The sequence below is a fragment of the Bradysia coprophila genome, unplaced genomic scaffold, assembly GCF_014529535.1.
Source record: "Bradysia coprophila strain Holo2 unplaced genomic scaffold, BU_Bcop_v1 contig_70, whole genome shotgun sequence".
In the NCBI taxonomy this organism is placed as follows: Eukaryota; Metazoa; Arthropoda; class Insecta; order Diptera; family Sciaridae; genus Bradysia; species Bradysia coprophila.
Window position 1 is genome coordinate 4581584 of NW_023503941.1, and position 18367 is coordinate 4599950.

Consider the following 18367-nt stretch of genomic DNA (forward strand, 5'->3'; position numbering starts at 1 on the left):
AATCGAATGAAATGTTGTTGAAAAAATAAATAAATTTGGGTTACTAAAATTACGTCGTAAATTAATGTTTTATTTGAGAGACACTTTGTGCGGGTTTTCGTAATTGTGCTATTCGCTGTTAATTAAAAATCAAACGCTTTGTTTCTACTTTTTCTTATTTATTTTTTAAACCAATTTAATTTAAGATGCTCCACAAGTACTATTAAAAGTTCATTTGACGCATGCGTCCCAAACACATACGATTTAGATATCATTGGATATCTTCCTATTCCTCCATTTTGATCAAAGGCGTCATTTTTCTGAAACAATTAACAACCATTTATACAAACATGATGTTTTTCAACTCTGTTTTGAATGTTTCAAAGGTAATTACCCGATTTCTTCCAAATATTCGCTTTTGGCTTCACACACTTGAGATTCTGTAACTTCTTTCCCAAAGAAATTGAATATTCGTCTTCAAAGATGGCTCTGAAACAAAATTGTTGTATGGCTAGTTTCTGTAGCAACTCTACGGACAAATGAATACCCAACCATTCGTATGAAAATCTATTTATTTAATGATCTTTGTCTTTGTTCTTATTGTCGCGTAATTGTGGAGTTTAAAATCTGTAAAAAAAATGACAAACAACATGAACACTTGCACGAAAAGCTCCGTAAACTCTAAATTGAATTCAAAATTCGAAAATATTTTAGCCGAGATCTTTATCACTTATTTGTGTATTGATCGTAGTTGACTACTTATAGTGAGAACTCAAACGAAATTTGCTAAATTATCATTTCGTCAATTAACATTCTGCCAAAGAATCTCTCGTGCTTGTTTGTGCCTCAAGCAGTAGGCAGAACAGCAAAGTCAATATATTTCACTCCCACTCCCAGCACAGCATCTATGGTGAGTTTGTTTGTTCATCCATTTACAACTTACTACGCCTGGTCGTAATGCTTGAAGAAAAAAGCCATGGCTTCGTTGCATTCCTCCGTTGTCAACTGCTTCGTGAAGCAATGCTCGGCAGCCTTGACCATTATTTGGCGACGCTCCTTTTTTATTGTATTAACGATCTGCCGGCTTTCCTTTTCAAACTCCCGAATTTCATTGTCCTGAAATTTCGACGACATGAGTATCGGCGACTTCATGAAGAAACGGCGAGTAGTCGCCGTTTCTTCAGGAAGTCACTGTTTCTTCAGGAAGTCACCGTTTCTTCAGGAAGTCGTCGTTTCTTCTCGTCGTTTCTTCAGGAAGTCACAGTTTCTTCAGGATGTCGCCGTTTTTGGTAAAAAGTGGCGACTTTCTGTAGAAACGATGACTTCCTGAAGAAACGACGGGAAGAAACGGTGAATTTATTAGAAATGACAAGTTCCTGAAGAAACGGAGACGGAAGTTTCTTGTCGTTTTTTCAGGAACTCACCGTTTCTTTTCATCGTTTCTTCAGGAAGTCGCCGTTTCTTCTTGTCGTTTCTTCAGGAAGTGAACGATTTCGAAGAAGTGGTGACATTCTAAAAAACTGTGACTTTCTGAAGAAGTGAGACCGAAGAACCACAAAAAAACAATTAGAACATTTCCCTATAACACAGGCCACACAAATCGACGAGCTGCTGAAGTGGAGCCAGGCGAAAGTTTGGCAAGAAAGTTGTCCATAAATTCAGCATGTATACTGAAGTTACAGACAAATTACCTGACAACTGCTTTTTGATACATTTCGTAAAAGGATGAATTCCCTATGGCTGAACAAATAGCTGTATTTTATCCTTATGTGACTAAAAGAAATTTGCTAACCATAGGCAATTTACCCTTTTACGAAATACATCGAAAACGCGATTTATTCAACCATATGGAACTCATCCTTTTACAAAATGTATCAAAAACCAGTTGTCAGGTACTTTGGCCGGCGCCCGGCTCGGCGTGTTAAAACGCTTTTTATGCGGCTAATTATTAGACGATGCGAGAGAAAAAAAATTAACTCCTAAGTTACCGACACCGTTCCGGCGCCCGGCTCGCATTGCGGCCCTCCGCTTCGCTCCGGGGCAATGGGCCGGATCGCTCGGCGTGTTAAAACGCTTTTTATGCGGCTAATTATTAGACGATGCGAGAAAAAAAAATTAACTCCCAAGTTACCGACACCGTTCCGGCGCCCGGCTCGCATTGCGGCCCTCCGCTTCGCTCCGGGGCAATGGGCCGGATCGCTCGGCGTGGTAAAACGCTTTTTATGCGGCTAATTATTAGACGATGCGAGAAAAAAAAATTAACTCCCAAGTTACCGACACCGTTCCGGCGCCCGGCTCGCATTGCGGCCCTCCGCTTCGCTCCGGGGCAATGGGCCGGATCGCTCGGCGTGTTAAAACGCTTTTTATGCGGCTAATTATTAGACGATGCGAGAGAAAAAAAAATAACTCCCAAGTTACCGACACCGTTCCGGCGCCCGGCTCGCATTGCGGCCCTCCGCTTCGCTCCGGGGCAATGGGCCGGATCGCTCGGCGTGTTAAAACGCTTTTTATGTAAAATGAAAATTCATTTCGTAAAAAGATGCATTCTGTAAGGACGAACCAAACTCCTTTACGTTACAATTCGTAAAAGGATGTATTCTATAAGAACCAACAAAACGCCTTTACGGCGAGAAGAAAATTAGGAATCGAAATCGAAATTTCAGCTCAACTCAAAAATAAGCCTCTATACGTAGATTTAATTCATTTAAATTAAAATATGAACTGTTTATTTTATTTGCTTTAGTTGGTTGCAATCAGAGGCTGTTTCATCTCACTGTTTCTTCTGGAAGTCGTTGTTTCTTCTCGTCGTTTCTTCAGGAAGTCGACGGTTTCGAAGAAACAGCGACTTTCTGAAAAAACGGCGACATGTACTGACGCCTCTCCAGATTTTCTGAAGAAACGACGAGAAGAAACGACGACTTCCAGAAGAAACGGTGACTTCCTGAAGAAACAGTGACTTTCTGAAGAAACGGTGACTTCCTGGAGAAACGACGAGAAGAAACGGCGACTTTAGTGGCCGTTACTTCTCGTCGTTTCTTCAGGAAGTCACCGTTTCTTCTCGTCGTTTCTTCAGGAAATCACCGTTTCTTCAGGAAGTCACCGATACTCATGTCGTCGAAATTTCAGGACAATCCGAATTTCCTCCCGTTCCTCTCTCTCCAGTTTCAGTCTCTCCTACCGTCTCTCTCCAATGCTAGTCTGTCAGCCCTTATCTGCCAAAACGTATACCCGCCTTCACCGACAACCAAAGCCACCTTCGAGACGGCTTTCAAGTGGGGACGCAATTTTGAAATATTCTTCGGACCAATCCAACGCAAACTTTACTGTTTCGAAGATGTTTGGTAGATCAACTACTGGAAAAGATAACCGTTGATTATTTGAAAACACTGCTCCCTCGTGCCTGTGTGTCACTGAATGGCCCGAGCATGTACTCAGTCTTTCACACAATAGCGTTAAACCAATGGACTTCAAGCATATTCTTTCACTTGTGAAGTACTTCATGGAGCTTTGCTGCTCTCTTGATTTCTCGCCTAGGCCGACGTTTTGAGCAGAAGCTCTTGAATCAAGATATTGCAATTGTTCTTCTGTTCAGTCCACGGATGTTTCAGTGTCTAGAACCACCCTCAAGTTCCGATTATACTCTTGCAATGCCAAGTCTAGTGCTTCAAAACAAACAACACCGAATCCACCATTTTCCTATATATGTGTAACATGGTTTGCCTCATCTCCTCAACCCCTAAATACAAACGTCGCTTATGCATGACCTTATCCTAAGATTGTGTCTCTTTTTGCGCCAGTTGGTCTACTCCCCTTATGCACTCTAATTAAAGTCTACGAATTCGGCAACAGTTTGTGTGACTGAGAATGTCAGTCAAGACCATTCCTTTAATTATTTATGACAGAAGTTTCTAGATTCTTTATTTGAGTTTTATTATCAGATATTATTCGAAATATTTTAACTTTACTCTTTCATTAGTAATTAAAGTCACAGAGCCTTCATTCTACATACTTGAGAAAGTAAATGGTATTATACCATTGGTATGGAAAATATGACGCTAACTGGTCTAGACTGTGATTGTTGTTACTCGTGGTTTTCTTGGCGCTGATTTTGCTTCAGTAGTGTTTCCAATTGAGTTTGTTCTAATCCCATGCTACGCCTCAACTCTCTTATTTCTCTTTCATTATTTTTCTCTGTAGCTCTGTCGACTGGAGCTGTTTCGGCAAAATTTAGGAAAATAGTCCCTGATGTAAAGTGAATGCAGAAATGCTAACGTTACCTTTGATAGTCGAAAGATTGAATAATTTGGGAAAGTCTCTGACAATAGAGTCCACAAATGCAGAACTTTTCGCGGTGGTTATGGAGATGCCGCCTGTTCAATTTATTTTGTGCGACAGACAAATCAGCACCTGTACATACCTTCTGCAATTGGTTTTACATTCAACTAGCGTTGACTGCCGGGCTTCGCCCGGCATATCGTTGACATAACGTGAAAATGATATTCTCAAATATCGACCATGGTTTTTTTTTTAAATGGCTGAACTGCACATCCGAACATCAAAATCCCCACGTTAATTACTCCATGTTGTGATACTTATTATAATTTCCAAGTTTTACTTCAACAACGCATTAACTTGGAATGAGCGGAATCCTGACATTTTCTTTACCCCAAATGTCAGCCCTTCCAAGTAAATGCTGAATCGTGATTGTTCTTCGATCGAAGAAGGGTTTAGAATAATCTACACAACTTATGTCATGAAGTTTAAATTTTAAGAAGGAACTACAACATAATATAAACTTAAAATGAATTTGAACAACTCAATTAAATCTGAAACACGCATTCTAGTAATATTGTGGATTAGTTTTATAGCTTAGGAAAACCTACTCAACAACTCTTTCACAGCACGTTGTGTTCGACGTTGTGCATAAATTTAGCTTTCCTAGGTGTCCCCTTTTAAGAGGACACATAAAAATATTAAATGTCATTTTTCTCTGCCTTCTCATTTTTCTTCATACTTAGCCAGAAAGAGAGAGAAGCTAACAAAAGAAAGCTGTTTCAAGCCTAATTAGGTTCAAAGTAAATTTGTTATTAATTGAACGGGTTGTATTGCTGGCATGTAGCATTAAATTTTTCTCAAGGGTCTGTTATGTTGAGGTTTACTTCTGCCATATGTGTGGAACTGAAACACAATTCCTTTAGTTTGCCAACGTTTCGACTCTAATCCGAGTCATCATCAGGGTCTTTATTCAAAATTCAAAAAAAACGGAAAACAATTTCGCCAATAAACTAATGTGAACAGAAAGTTCATTTAGCTGCTGTACAAGTAACTTACGTATAGAGAATTCATCGATTATGATTCGTCAAATTTGTGAAAATTATTAAAGCAAAATTGGACACATTTTTCATAGAGGCGGAAAAAATCTTGTGGAAAAATTATTAATACAACATGCCAATAAGAACATTGGCGCACATTCTAGTTGGAACCATCAAACGGTAGCAGCGACCTGACAGCTTTACGACAAGCTAACGTCATGACGCACATCTGTTAAAGTGTTGTTTCTTCTTGTTTTTTTCGGTGCATAATTTTTCCACAAGATTTTTTTGAAATAAATTCAATTTCCATTCCGTTTGCGTGACAGTTCTTTTGTTCTATTTTACAACTGTCATGTAGACGGAGGCTAAACGGAGTGCTCTTTTTAAGTGGAAACTATACTGTAGTATAGATCAACTCCATCATTTACTTATTTGTTGTTTGTTTACTTTCTCTGTGTAAAATTTTTCTACTTCATCCCCGTTCAACGCACTGTGTTTGTTGTCTTTGATCGTACTATGAAAATAAGTAAAACCAATGCGCGCAACAATGATGATTGAAGATGAATTTATTACTAACATTCCGTTTCCAGGCTTCTTACATCATTTATGACTTATATGATAAACCGTTTCGCTAGTCTGGCCTTATCAATTTTCATTCGATTCAATCCGCCTGAGCCTTTTACTTAAGAACATAAACAAAACCGTTGCGAAGAACATCAGTCCAGCAAACAGGATAAATTCGTGAATTTGTGATTCAAACAACTTTGATCCCACCACGATGACAACAATTAGATTGCCGAGACCAATCGACAAATTACTGAACGCTTGTATCGTCGTTTTCATTGTTCTGGGTGCGATTGTGTAAGAAAAATTCATCAACGGCAATGTGATGAATACTTCACCCATTGCCATCAGTATGTACTGTGGTAGCAACGAAATCATGTGCAAATATTTCTGATTTTCTAATTGAAATTCAATGAACGCAGCAAACAGAAAAGCTACACCAGCTAATAAACCGACCACGCTTATCTTTTGCAAATCGCTCCGGACATTCACTTTAGCCAACAATGGATCAAAAATGTTCTCAAATAATGGAATCACTAACAGCACTAGCAGCGGATTGAGAACGTTGAACTGATCGGGTATGATAGTATAGAATCCAATGTCACCATTCATTCGTACTGCCTGGAACACCCATCGTGACGCTTGCTGGTAGGACAGAGCCCAAAAAAGTGTATTGGGAAGATAGAGCACGAGTACTTGTAGTACCACTCGTGTGTCCGCCACCAAAATTTTCCCATATTTTTTTTCGGAATGTTGAAGCCAATGGCCTTTGGACGGGACATTTTGGAATCTTGTTGATCTGATTTTCATTAAAATGGCATGCTGAAACGAATGGAAAAATATTTTGAATCTGCTGAAATGTCTCAGTTCCAGAATGTCAGAAGAGAATTTCGAATTTCGTTATCCGCTTTCGGTAGGCAGTGGCCTTAAAAAGTCGAAAGTCGATGCATTCTTAGACCCGTAAGTACAGGGGTCTTATGCGTTTACTGCAACTTTTGTAGCACGTGGGGTTGGAATCCTAGAGTCAGTGGAGAGTGGAGACCTGTGGTGTGAATCTTGACAGGTCGGGCCCTGTAGGAAAATTAGACTGTGAGTCGATCATCCGATGTCGAAAATTCCTTTTTTTTTAGAAGGCAGGCTAAAATTGGTGGTTTTGGTTTGGTCCCTCCCTAGCTGTGCCTTCTAAGCGCTTTAGAGCTTATCAAAGATATCTCCAGTCATTTAAATGTTACGCTACTCATAAGAACGGTATTAACAATACCGATACGCAAAAAACGGTTATCGAATTCGGATGACCGACGCGTGAGTTAGAGACCTTGAACCAGGTTCAGGACGCCAAGCGTTTTTTGCAAATAGGTTGAGCAAATTTGAATGGGATCCGATCATTTTTGCTTTATTAGATAGGTATTGACCAGACCAACCAGAGATTTTTTTTGTAAAGATATTCGGTTAGCCGGATCGAGACGTAGGTCCCTTGAAGTGAGCGCCAGTGAAAATGGTGTTTTTTGCCAATATCTCGAGTATCATGACCTACTTTCATGACTTTTTAAGCCGTATACTATTTCCGATCTCCTAACAAAATGGCCACCGGCCGCTAAGCTGGATTTTAGTAAAGTTGTACTAATGCTACTTAAAGAGTTTCTGTCAACAGATCTGTGGGATGTTTCAGGCATCACATTAATGGACATCATTTATGTTTTGGACTAGTTTTACGGCTGCTGGATCATCCAGTCTGGATGTAAGCTAAGCTAAGCCTGAATGAAAATTGTATTCGTTGAAAAGCAGTTACAGAAAGAATAGTTTACACTGAATACGACAAAAACATGCAAATCAATTGTGATTAAACGCAGTGTGTTTCGTGCTTAGTTGGCTTCGAATGTAGTGTCAAAATGAGCACATACAAAATGCATACTTGGAAAATTAGAACTTTGAATTTATTTTCATTCATAAACTGTTGACACTGTCCTCAAGGCCATTTAAATTTAATTGATCTTCGTTCTACATTAAAATCTAGTAATACTTCTTGCAGCGATGGGAACAAACGACAGAAAATGTATGCGCTGTCAGTCGTTTGTTAGCTTCAACGTACTAGATCAGCAGAAAAACGTATGAAAATATTTTCGTTCGCTCGACGTGTAGACGACTATACAAAAATTGAAATGGAATAACACTGTATGGCTTGCCTTGAGTTACTTTTCGTTGAATTTTTAGCCCCGTACGAAGTCTGTTCGTCACGTCGATATCTTGAGTAAATCAAATCCGATTTCAAAAAATTTTTTTCCCTGAAAGATAGTCAAAATAGTGAGGCTAATGTCGAAGATGGGCATATTTAGGTCGGCCCTTCGTGAGTTAGGGCCGCTTAAGTGCGTTAAGGTCTTTTGGGGATATTTACGGCAAAAAAAAACGTTGGAAATGTAAATGAAAAGATAGGTAATGTTGATACCGATCCAGGAAAAAAAAGTTTATTAAAATCGGGTGAATGGCCCGTGAGTTAGGGCCCTAGAAGTGAAAGGCTACTCGGCCCTAAGTGTATTTTGCATATAACTCGAGTAAATTTCATCCTTTTTTCGTGATTTTTGTTTCATTTGAAAGGTAATCGAAGCCCAAATATAATGTGGCGAAGAACGTTTTAAATTTGGGTCCTTGGACTGAGGCCGCTCCTCGGCCCTAAGTGTATTTTGCATATAAATCGAATAAATCTCATCCAATTTTGCTAATTTTTGTCTAATATGAAAGGTAATTGAATACCGAATAGAATGTGGTGAGAAAAATGTTTGAAATTTGGGTCCTTGGACTGAGGCCGCTCCTCGGCCCTAAGTGTATTTTGCATATAGATCGAGTAAATATCATCCAATTTTGCTAGTTTTTGTCTTATATGAAAGGTAATTGAATACCGAATAGAATGTGGTGAGAAAAATGTTTGAAAATTAGGTCCGTGGACTGAGGCCGCTCCTCGGCCCTAAGTGTATTTTGCATATAACTCGAGTAAATTTGACCCGTTTTTCGTAATTTTTGTTTCATTTGAAAGATAATCGAACACCGAATAGAATGTTGTTGAAAAAAATTTAAAATTTGGGTCCTTGGACTAAGGCCTCTCCACGGCCCTAAGTGTGTTTTGCATATAACTCGAGTAAATTTGATCCGATTTTCCTAAATTTTGTTTCATTTGAAAGGTAATCGAACACCAAATAGAATATTGTTGGAAAAAAAATTAAATTTGGGTCCTTGGACTAAGGCCGCTACTCGGCCCTAAGTGTATTTTGCATATAACTCGAGTAAATTTCATCCGTTTTTCCTAATTTTTGTTTCATTTAAAAGGTAATTGAACATCGAATAGAATGTTGTTGAAAAAAAATGTAAAATTTGGGTCCTTGGACTAAGGCCTCTCCACGGCCCTAAGTGTGTTTTGCATATAACTCGAGTAAATTTGATCCGATTTTCCTAAATTTTGTTTCATTTGAAAGGTAATCGAACACCAAATAGAATATTGTTGGAAAAAAAATTAAATTTGGGTCCTTGGACTAAGCCCGCTACACGGCCCTAAGTGTATTTTGCATATATCTCGAGTAAATTTCGTCCGATTTTCCTAATTTTTGTTTCATTTGGAAGGTAATCGAAGGCCGAATAGAATACTGTTGGAAAAAAAATAAATTTGGGTCGTTGGACTAAGGCCGTAACTATGCCTTAGGCCTCTCAATAAATTAAAATTTAAGGTCAACTTGAAATTTGTGTTACATTTGAAAGGAACGTCGTACGGGGCTTCGTAATTGCGCTATGCGCAATTTGTAAGATGTACACATTTCATAATAATTTGACTTCAACTAGGGTGACAGACGCACTAGGGTCACGTGCGCAATAGATGTACGGGTTCGTACGGGGCTCAGTCGCAGCAAACGCTCCGACTGTTCTGATGGCTCGTTTTATTTAAAAGCCGTACTAAGTCCGATCTCCTAACAAAATGGCCACCGGCCGCTAAGCTGGATTTTAGTAAAGTTGTACTAATGCTACTTAAAGAGTTTCTGTCAACAGAGTGTGGGATGTTTCAGGCATCACATTAATGGACATCATTTATGTTTTGGACTAGTTTTACGGCTGCTGGATCATCCAGCTAAGCTAAGCCTGAATGAAAATTGTATTCGTTGAAAAGCAGTTACAGAAAGAATAGTTTACACTGAATACGACAAAAACATGCAAATCAATTGTGATTAAACGCAGTGTGTTTCGTGCTTAGTTGGCTTCGAAGGTAGTATCAAAATGAGCACATACAAAATGCATACTTGGAAAATTAGAACTTTGAATTTATTTTCATTCATAGACTGTTGACACTGTTCTCAAGGCCAGTTAAATTTAATTGATCTTCGTACTCCATAAAAATCTAGTCCTTGGAGCGATGGGAACAAACGACAGAAAATGTATGCGCTGTCAGTCGTTTGTTAGCTTCAACGTACTAGATCAGCAGAAAAACGTATGAAAATATTTTCGTTCGCTCGACGTGTAGACTATACAAAAATTGAAATGGAATAACACTGTATGGCTCGCCTTGAGTTACTTTTCGTTGAATTTTTTCATTTAAAGCTCTAACATATCCCTCACCCCTCAGGGCAAGTTAAAATAACTGGTCCGAATTATTTTTCCTTCTATCTTATCATAGCAGTTCATTGATTCAATGCATCCGCACACACAGTGACAGGTTCGGCTACTAAACTGTTATAGCTGATGAAGACATTTACATACATCGTATTGTATGACCTTGCATGAGGCACCACATACTTTACGTGTATTCCGACCGAACCACGCCCTCAAAGTATTTTACACTCTGAATGATTTTTCGATTATTGCGCTTTAGTACCTATAGCAGTACTAAACCCATTAAACCATAGTAAGAGTAGAATACCGGCAGCTCCCAACAATGTCTTGACCGGAAAGCCGAGTGACAGCTCCACACACACAACTACATCAGATTTTTCGTCGATTCAGCCAGCTGTGTGCAGGTCTGTCAAGTTGACAGTGTCAGCCGATTTTTTTCTGCTGCGGTTGACTTTCGAACCCTCACACTGGCAACTCAATCAAAGAATGGAAAGCAAACGAGTTAACCATTGATATATTGAACACGAGACTTTGAAAATATGTTTTCATTCTACTTTTCAGGACAAAAATGTTGTAACTGTCAACTGAAGTCAGGAGTTAGGATAGGAAAACTAAATCGGGGTTTCTACAACTGGCAATGATAACATAGGGTATGGGACGACATACTAGTTTACCCTGAAAACTACAAAAGCGTCATCCTTGTTTTCATAGCTGAATACGATCGTTTCGTGAAGTTTTACCCTGAAAACTACAGAAGCGCCATATTCAGCTAAAGAAAATTTGCTGACAAGTGGTGAAAACGTCAACAAGATCCATGCCCTATTGTGAAAGCGTGTTGTCCATGTCTAGTGTGTGTTCAGCATAGGTTTGTTCCAAGGCCATATGAATTGTCAAATTTCATCCACAGTACCATAACCTCAATAATATCTCTGTGTAAATCGCGTAGGCGACGTTGCTCGATTTGTATGAAATATCACGTAAGCGACGTTGCTGTGGATGAAATTGTCGTTGTTCGGGTTGTCAAAGTTCGTGTTTACAGTTACTTGGAACAAACCTATTACACGCAACGACCAAGGTAAATATACATACTGAAGGTAACGCAGACCCTCAGGAAATAGCAAGAAATACGGATCCAAAGTTTCGGGTGAATATAAGATTTGTAAATGTTGCATCCGTGACATTTGGCATGATCATGTTTTTGGAACTGCGTTGTTTAGTATTGAGTGTCGGCATGTGTTGCAACCTAACAAAGTGAATTTGACTTGTGTTCAACGTTATAAAGATTATATTCACCCGAAACTTTGGATCCGTGTGTTACTGCGGATTTGCATTACCTTCAGTGTTTATATACTTGAGCCGACAGAGAATATCGAACGTCAGTTTCAGTTTTAAAGCAAAGATAACAAAATTGAAAATTTACCCAAATGCAAGCAAACACCTTTGCGAGGCTAGTTCGTTCTGCCTGCATCGTTTCCGAATATCGATTTGCGATGATGGTTAAAAGTGCGACCAGAATCATAAAAATTCCAGACATACCAAATGCTGCTGTGATATAATCATCCTGTCGCAATATCGGACTAATGAGACGAGAAGTGATGCTACCACAATTGAATGCAAAATAGTACAAAGTGAAGAACAGAGCAATGCTTTTGACTTCCGTTGTATGGTACTGATATGCACCATATGTACGATTTAACGGTTTGTGGCATCCATCGCCGATAGCCATTATTACCAAACCAACAACAGCAAATATCCTGAGATTGGAAAATTAAATTTGCTTTTCTTAGAATTTATTGAAATGAAATATTTACTGAATGGGAAGGTGGAATGCGTCAACGACACCAATGGCAACTATAAATGCACCAGTTGCATATACCATCGACATCAAAACGATTGTTTTGTACATCCCGAACCAACTATCGGCAATAATCGCTCCAACAATAGCCAAAGCCGACGTGGCAAATGAGTATGAATGGTACATGGCAGTCGACACATCTTTATCATATCCAAGCTTTAAGTGCAGGAAGAGTACAAGAATCGCTAGAAAAAATGCAATTGAATTGAATCGTTGCTTGTGAGCAAGGCGGTTTGCTTGGAAAGGTGTCACGAAGTTGAAGATGCAAGAGGACACAAAACACTTAAGGCCAGGTTAAGGTGGTATGCGTCTTCATTTACATTGTTTACATTGCTATGAATAGAGCCTAAAGCTGGCCTATGAAAATTCTGCCGAAGTAGGGCGGCGGCATTAGTCCCTGGACATGTAATAGTCGACATACACCTTCAGTTTTTTCGTTCATAAACCTTTTAATGAATGAGAGAACAATAGGTTTCTAAAGAAATTACGGTCTTCGCAGGGCCTTTTATAACATACAAGCTCGGAGGAAAAATCCACCCCAGTCCCACATCGTTCCACCCCACTTTTTATAAATCCACCCCAGTGCACCCCACTTTTTACAAATCCTCCACACAAAAATTGTAATGAGAGTGCTGTATAGCAACTATCATAAAATTTGCTCAAGGACCATATTTTGTGAAAAAAAAGTCTCGTTGCGCGGCATAAATTCTAGAATTTTATTTCAGTATTAGGTAACTTCTGTGCTTTTGAGAGCTGTCATGATGTGTTCATCGATAGATAATCTGATTCTGAACCGGAAAATAATCGCAATTAGCTTAGTAAGTTTTTAACATCTATTTTTTATTGATGCAGAACGGTTTTCTGATAAAGCATTATATTACGGCGTGCCTCAAAAATATTTTTCAAATAATAATAATGAAATGAAATCAACGATAGCTATTTACGTATCTGTTGTGGACGGTTTATATTAGGCAATTTCGCAAGTGAAAGTGCCTAAGATAAACCGTCCACAACAGATGCGTACACCATTTTTATTGAAAAATTCCGTAATTTATTCCCAAGGTATGAAAGGGTGTTGACCTTGTCGTGTATTAGCCCCAATTTATACATAAAATGTTGTTTCTGATTCACAGTTCCCGAATACAGATCTGTGTGTTTGGAAAAATATGGTCTAAGATCTTCACTAAAAACTCCTCAGAAAAAAAAAAAAATTTTGAAAAAACTCGATTTTACATTTTCCATAGTTGGGAACGGTTGTGACCTCTTGGGAAGTTCAAAGTATTTCATTTTATAAAGTCAATTAAATGAGGTTTTCCACCTACTACGAAGTAGGAAGAAAGCTACATTTTCAAGGCCAATGATGGGATCGGACCATTTTGGGCTAACATGTAATTTTGATCTTACATTTTCATCGCTTACTCCTGTTTCACGACCAAAAATAAGTTGAAAGCACTGAAAAATATGGGTCTACTGGTCAGAAATTTTACTTGGACTACATTTTTGGCTTGCAACACAATTTATCTGGGGTGCATTATACATGGAACGAAATAGGCTAAGTCCAGCTACAAAACCCTATATAGTCACTTCCATGGATAAGCGCTGTTGCAAGCCAGCAGGAATGTCCAAACATATTCCATATTTTGAGTCATAAGTCCAGAACGGGCTGCGGCGCTTACCGATGATTATACTCTTAATGATGGTTTACCAGAGGCCTATGTTCCTACAACATTTAAACTTTTAGAAACATTTCTATCTCGAGCTATCACGAAAAAGCTGTTTTCACGACCCCTTGACATGTTTCTACTTTTCACGTGTTCACTCTGAAAATGGGAAACTAACAGAAAAAGTAAGATAGCTATTTCTTAGAATTGAAAGACGATTCAAACGAACCCGGATCGCCGAACCATTGTACCCGATTTTCACTGAAATTGGTTGAAGTTTTGGCGATATCACTCTTAAATGTCAATTTTTTATATCAATTTGGTATGGCCACGCATATGACGGAAAAATTTCGCCTTCGGCGCTTAAAGGCACAATTTTCATGTTTTTCAAAATCTAGATATTTCACGTAGCAACCAGGTTAAAAATCGAAGCGCCTAAAAAGGGGCCCGTTTGCTAAAAAAAAATAGGGCCCCCAAAATAATTTCCACCCCAGTCAAAAATGCTTATAAAAGGCTCTGGGTCTTCGTGACCTCCCCAAGCATTCAGGCTCGTTTTAGTGGCAACTACGTTGTTCACTTGAATAAATCTAAAAGCTTACAAGATGTTGTTGCAGTGCTGTATCGTTTAAACATTACACTAATCAGTATGAATAGTGCTGGTTTGGCAACACGTCTCTTCTCCAGAGGTCTGTCTTCCGATGGTTCCATTTTTTGTTAGCTCGTTTTGTTTGCACGTTAAAGTCTAGTATGTACCTTGCAGCGAAGCAAATAACTGAGCTTTCTGTCACTTTTTCACTTCAATGTGATTCAATTGAAAACTAGTATGACAATTACGCTTCCCTCAATTCTTTTTAACTTGATCCTCATCTACGTACTGACAAGCAAATACGAAAAAGTCTCTTAGTAAGTTTAATGCAAATCAAAAGTTGCACAATCTTAAGATTAGGCCATTGTATGTTGAAATTTCATGACACTAGAAGTGGGCACTGTGACATTTTTGGTAAATTAAAAAACCTTTTCTATTGATTCAAAAACTACATCAACGTTTGAAACTTCAGATGATCAACTAAAATCAACAACATCAAAATAAAAACGAACGAACACAACAATTGTTGAAAGTATATCGAAATTAGACAAGTGCGCCGGTCATTTTTTTTTTGCTCGACGACTGAAGAAGGAAACTTATATTTTAAAAAAATCAAGGTTGGCCCTCGTATAAAGGAAGTTGCTAACATTTACACAGTATATATGGATAAATCCCACATGACAGTTACCGTTATAATGTCAAAATTATCAAAAAACTAAGGTTTCATAGATTGGGTGGTTTTAGAATGGTAGACATATTCGTTGCTCTGGCCTTGAAATCGAAAGGAAAAGTCTTATGCTGAGAATAAACTTAAGAAAAGAATAAAAATGGCAAAATTTACTGGTAATAGTGGGTCATGATTTATGATTATTTGTTGTTTGATCTTGTTTTCTGCTACTTAATACCCTGACATTGTTGTACAATCGAAACATAATCTCACCGGAAAATTTCTGGGTATTTAGAAATATCGTAAAACGGAAGGGAAACGTTTAAATTTGTTGACGTTTAAGTTACGTTAATCTCTGTGGATAAAATCGTTGCCGTTCGTGTTGTCATGGTTCGTGTCTACAGTTAATTGCAACAAATCTATTTCATATCACCGAGACCCATTTCAAATAAATCGGTTTCAAAATTCGGAATGTTTGGCCTTTTTTCGTTTTCGCAAAGAGGATATAATAAAACTCACCGCGAAGTTGTGCGTACCGAAAGAAATACGACTAAAATTTAGTCACTAAATAATCGTGTGAAAGTTAAAGGTTTACTGTTAAATGTAAATGTGACAGAAGATTCGGTTTGCTTTCGTTTAAATTATTTCAGTACATTTTTCAACCATTTTCAACATCTGTCGCTTGTGACGCAATTATTCTCTCAAAAATTTTTTGTTGATAAAACTTTTGCGTACAGGCGCAGAATGTGTCATCCTCAGCGATATCTGCGATTTTGTAATTGATATAAGGGACTTGCGTCACATTTACCCTTTAAGGATTTTTTGACTGATATCACCACTTTTGTAAGTAAGTCATTTCGACAACATCAAAAAACCTTGTTAAAGTTAAAACATTCTAGAGAAATCAGTCTGAATACCAAACCATACAAACAAATCTTGGAAAACCTCGCTCATGTTGAAAGTAACCCAAATAGCATATACATTCTACACATGTAAATATTCATTCTGCGACAATAAGAGCGGAATGAATATTAAAATGTGTAGAATGAATGAGACAAAATCCAACAAAAAATCTGATGGAATGATCTATCATCCCAAAATTTGGGGACCAACCTAGTGGAAGTTATTAATCTACACTCACGGAATTTTGAAAACCGACACATTTTCTGGTTCGTGGTTTACTGCCTTTTTGGGAATTTAGCATGTATTTTTATATGGAGAAATCAGAAACTGAAGTAGAACATAGAAACAGAAAATGTGTCGGTAGGAGTTGCTGTATCCACTTTTCCTTAGGAACTAACTAACGTACGCAATTTCAGCTATCTGTAATTTACTTCGACGTGTGATAGCTAGTTGAACTCGTATGTACGCGTAGATTCCAAATATCCAAGTTGGGTCGTTAGCGCCAAGGGGGAAAAGTAAAAAAGTTGATGTAAATATATTCTTAAGTCCAAAAAAAAAATTAAATTCTTTGGTAGTGGACTTGCGTCACGCCCACTTACTAACGCGAGGGCATGATAAATTTGTGAAGATTACGAAATTTACCAACGGCTCGTATTTTTTTTATCAGCGTCGGTGCCGATAGCGCACATGTCTACTACAAACATGAATATTATACATAAAATCATTTTCTTGTCTCAAGACCCGTTGTTATTCACCAAATTCATTATTCGTTCCTCTTCATATGAATTGACCACCAAACCATAAAATACTTCGTGTAACATATGAAATTTTTGTGTAAAGACGAAGGTCGATAAAACATGTTTTGTTTGACGAACAGTAATAGCATAGGTATACAGGAAAGGTAACAGATTAAAAACGATGTGTTCGATGTGTGCAGAAATGAACAACTCGAGCGAAATTGAAATTTCCTATTTTCACCGCTCGGTAAACAAATAACTATTTCCTACTACAAATTGGCTTCAAGATTTGGTCGTTACAATATTGGCAGATTGATTGTTCCGTCTACAAGTTAGCCTTGCACTCGCGAAATCAATTTTGATCCTAACGTTGAAAAATCTATTGTACAAATTGATTATTTACCTCTGTTTCTCTCCTGCTGCCAAATGTGGTAATGCTTCAGAGGGAGACCACCATACTATAGAAAAAATCTTCTATTTTCCTAGCTGCACTCGTCTTTCACATCAGAAATTAAAGTTAAATTCACAGGTCATCTGTTTTGTCTCCGTGTACATGACAGTTGACATTTCAAACAATGCAGCACATGTAAGACATATCGTTTGAGCTGCCACCTACACGGAGGCGAAACTGAGTGAAAACGGAGACAAAATGGATGACTCTGGAGCCATCTTACGACTACAAGTTCCACATGGTGCAAATAGTGCATTAAAGACTATTTTCATACGTGCGGCATAAAAAACCTGATTTCCTCCACTCAAAGGGCCATGATAAAATGACATTTTCGAAGGAGAAAATGGGGTGATCGGACAAAATAACTTCCGGACAAAATAACCCCGGACAAAAAAACCGTGGACAAAATAACTACGAAACACATATTTTAAAAAAAAATGTGAATATAAATAAAGCCGAAGAATATTATATTCGAGGATATCGACATACGAGTATATCTCGATTATATTCGAGTAAATTGTACTATATTCGATGACATCGACTATATTCGAGGACTTCAAATATATTCGAGGACATCAAATATATTCGAGTACATCGACTATATTCGAGCACATCGACTATATTCGAGCTCAACTACTATATTCGAAGACATCGACTATATGCGAGGACATCGATTATATTCGACGACATCGACTATATGCGAGGACATCGATTATATTCGACGACATCGACTATATTCGAGGACATCGACTATATTTTAGGGCATCGACTATATTCGATTACATCGACTATATTCGAGTATATCGATTATATTTTATGGCATCGACTATATTCGAGGATATCGACTATATTCGAGGATATCGACTATGTTCGATGATATCGACTATATTGGAGTATATCTACTATATACGAGTACCTCGACTATATTCGAGTATATCGACTATATTTTATGGCATCGACTATATTCGAGGATATCGACTATATTCGAGGATATCGACTATATTCGAGGATATCGACTATATTTGAGGATATCGACTATATTCGAGTATATCTACTATATACGAG